Source organism: Anolis carolinensis, chromosome 2 (assembly GCF_035594765.1).
Source record: "Anolis carolinensis isolate JA03-04 chromosome 2, rAnoCar3.1.pri, whole genome shotgun sequence".
In the NCBI taxonomy this organism is placed as follows: Eukaryota; Metazoa; Chordata; class Lepidosauria; order Squamata; family Dactyloidae; genus Anolis; species Anolis carolinensis.
The window spans coordinates 197,039,484-197,043,558 of NC_085842.1; positions in this window are offsets into that span (position 1 = coordinate 197,039,484).

Sequence of the window (4,075 nt, forward strand, 5' to 3'; positions counted from 1 at the left end):
TCAAGTGTAGGTGAACAGAATTTTGCCCCCCCCCCCAAAAAAAACCCAATCACTGAAAAATAAAAGCGTTGGATAAGTGAAAATGTTGGATAATAAGGAGGGATTAAGGAAAAGCCTATTAAACATCAAATTACATTAAGATTTTACAAATTAAGCACCAAAACATCATATTTTACAACAAATCAACAGAAAAAGCAGTCTCGACTGCGCCCCCATATGTTTTGCGCCCGAAGCAACCGCTTAATTCGCCTCATTGTTGGACCGGCTCTGAGATGCACCCCCATGTGCTTCACATTCAACCAACTCTATTCACTCAGACCTGAATGCCCAAGAAAACACGACTCCATACTAAAGGAGACTGAGTGCTCCTTTGCATGCGCAAAGTGCCCCACCATCTAGAAAGCCTTGCTGGGTTGCAGACATGTGTCCATACAAAACATGTTTAAAACTCCTCCTTAACTAGAGTCAATATATCACTGGTAATGCTTTCCTCCCATCAACCAACAAAATGTGGGGCTTTCCCAGCTGTCTTTGGCAGTTCTAATTACAGCTTTAAAGTCTCCCTTGATTTATGCTTACATGCCAGACCCCTTTGAGAGGCTCCCAAAGACCTCTGTGGGTGTCCTCTATTGTACTCGTCTCCAGCTGCAGTCGCCAAGTGCTGAATTTTGAAATTTGTTACCCTGTCAGATCCTCGCCTTTCAAAGAGAAGCTACTAAGGACCAGTAGATTCAAAGTCAGGCTCGAGTTCAGTTCTCTCCCAAGCCACCAAATGTCCCATTGTGTTCCCAAGAGAAGAATTGTAGGCTTGAGACAGAACAGCGCCACAATCTGATGCTTTAATAGAGTAGATGCAGACAGAAGGAAAAACAGCTTAGCTCCCATTCTTGTCCCAGCTCTAATCCATTCTTTTCCTCAAGGCCGAATGTGCTTTGAGAGTCTTTTATCCCCAGAACTTGGGTCACTGAGGATGGAAATTGATCCCCCACAGGAAACCTTGGAGAATCAGGACAGTTGCTGCTGTTGTAACTGAAAACAGGATGTTGGGCAGACACTTCTCTGGAAAAGCCAGGGCACAAAGTCACTCCATTAAATTGATGGGTAGCAGATTCAGGACAGAATGAGACAAAGTATTTTTTTTCCATTCAATATATAATTAATTTGTGGAATTCACTACCATAAGATGAAGAAATAGAGACCTCACTAGTTACCTGAAAAATGGAATTAGATAAGTATATGGAGAAGTAAAATATCAGCCTTTCAAAGTTTTAAGTGTAGAACCATCATAGCTGACTGCTTTTAGTATGCTACGATGGCTCTACACTTGGAAAAAATCTTAGAAAGGTTACTTTGGGGAATGAGAGGTCCCCAAAATTCCAAAATTCTGGGAGCTGCTGTTCAAACCGGTAGTGTTTCCATGCTCTGATTTCCAGATAATTTATTCCTCTCTGTTATCTTACCACTAAATGAGTTGGCTTCTGTGACACCTGCCTGGCTACTGTTGGAAACAGGATGCTGGTTCAATGGACCACTGGCCTGATCATCTAAGCAAAGCTTGACATGTGCACTCCCCTTATGAAGATTTGTTTGTGCCTTTAATAAATTCCTGTTTGGGAAACTTTTGGCCACAGAAGTTTCTTCCCTGTAATTAAACCACTGTCACAAAAGGAACACATACCAATATATAAGACAAGAAAGTCTTGGCCACAGGTGACATACATCACTTTGGTCAGATTTTTGCTATGGCAGTAAAGCCAAGCAGGAGCCAAGTTCCCTAACAGATTTCTCCAAGCCTTATCCTTCCAGCTTTCTCTGGTCCCTCTAGGAGGAGGTCAGGCACCCCCACGCTGATGCACCATGACTTCTGTAATAAGAGAAAGTCTGTAAACAAAAGCAGGTGGTTCTGGTTTCTCTGACTGTCATGCAAATTTATACAGAACTGAATACTGATGCCAGGAATATTCCTGGAGCCTCTGGAACTGATCATTTGTAATTTCCCCAAAGCTATTGGGTTGCTTATAAGATAAAGGAATGCTGTGAAGCCATGGGCAGAGCCTGCTTTTACTGGGCCAAAAATCCTCCAAAATCAGCTTACGTGTGAGATTTAATTTGAAGCAGGAATGAGCCCTGGAAGCTCTTTTCAATGCCAGGGCCCTGCTCCAGAGCACATAAACTGGTCATTAATATGTTTGCACTACTATGTCCTGCTAAGGAGAGACTGTCCGCCAAACTCTGTTAGTGCCTGAGGAGGCCCCTCTCTGCGTCCTGAGGAAAGTGTTGGGCAATGCCTCCTCATTGGTGGTCCTAGGCCTTGCCAGGTGGAACTTTGGGCCTTACCTGCTTTGGTTCCAGGGAGGACCATCTTCAGGGTTTCAGGGCCAGATCTTACAATTCCTCTTGGCCCTGGGAGTTGGAAGAAAGGCACAAGGAGATGAGGCCTGACATGACAAGAACTGAGACCAAGGGTCCCTCTAGGTCAAGGAAGAGGGCAACGATCATATCTCCCAGTGGAGAGGAAAACACCTGCTTGAACTGGGGAATCATAGAATCATAGAATAGTAGAGTTGGAAGAGACCTCATGGGCCATCTAGTCCAACCCCCTGCCAAGAAGCAGGAAATCGCATTCAAAGCACCCCCGACAGATGGCCATCCAGCCTCTGTTTAAAAGCCTCCAAAGAAGGAGCCTCCACCACTGTCTGGGGGAGAGAGTTCCACTGCCGAACAGCCCTCACAGTGAGGAAGTTCTTCCTGATGTTCAGGTGGAATCTCCTTTCCTGTAGTTTGAAGCCACTGTTCCGTGTCCTAGTCTGCAGGGCAGCAGAAAACAAGCTTGCTCCCTCCTCCCTATGGCTTCCCCTCACATATTTGTACATGGCTATCATGTCTCCTCTCAGCCTTCTCTTCTGCAGGCTAAACATGCCCAGTTCTTTAAGCCTCTCCTCATAGGGCTTGTTCTCCAGACCTTTGATCATTTTAGTTGCCCTCCTCTGGACGCTCTCCAGCTTGTCAACATCTCCCTTCAACTGTGGTGCCCAAAATTGGACACAGTATTCCAGGTATGGTCTGACCAAGGCAGAGTAGAGGGGGAACATGACTTCCCTGGATCTAGACGCTATTCCCCTATTGATGCAGGCCAAAATCCCATTGGCTTTCTTAGCAGCCGCATCACATTGCTGGCTCATGTTTAACTTGTTGTCCACAAGGACTCCAAGATCTTTTTCACATGTACTGCTGTCTAGCCAGGTGTCCCCCATTCTGTATCTTTGATTTCCATTTTTTCTGCCGAAGTGAAGTATCTTGCATTTGTCCCTGTTGAACTTCATTTTGTTAGTTTCGGCCCATCTCTCTAGTCTGTCAAGATCGTTTTGAATTCTGCTCCTTTCTTCTGGAGTGTTGGCTATCCCTCCCAGTTTGGTGTCATCTGCAAACTTGATGATCGTGCCTTCTAACCCTTCGTCTAAGTCGTTAATAAAGATGTTGAACAGAACCGGGCCCAAGACAGAACCCTGGGCACTCCACTCGTGACTTCTTTCCAAGATGACTTCTTTCCAAGATGAAGACGACGCATTGGTGAGCACCCTTTGGGTTCGTTCGCTTAGCCAATTACAGATCCACCTAACCCACACCCTGTCCTCCATGCTGGGGATGTCCTTTGGGGTCCTGCCAATTGCTCCTATCCAGCCTTATTGAGGGCGCTTACCTTTAAATCTCCCAAAGTAGAGGCGGACAAGAGCAAGCAATCTCCCAAAGCCCTGATTAAGATGGCGGGCAGCATACTCCGCACTAGCTTTTGACTCAGAGCTATCTTGTAACTAGAAGTGAAAAAGGAGCCAAGCAATTGCTTGTACCACGAAAAACTCGAAAGTTGGGAATAGGGCTGCAGGAGGGGAGCTCTGCCTGCCATGTGCCCCTGAATCGGGGAAGGAGGTACCACTTTGTATTGAGGTCCTGGGCCACTCCCTCCTGAAGGAACAGCTCCAAAGGAATTCCAACTTCCTTTGAGTCCTGTTGAGGGGGAAGAAAAGGGGTGTTGTGGCCTTTGTCACACCCTCCCTCTCAGGTGAATTTGCACTGC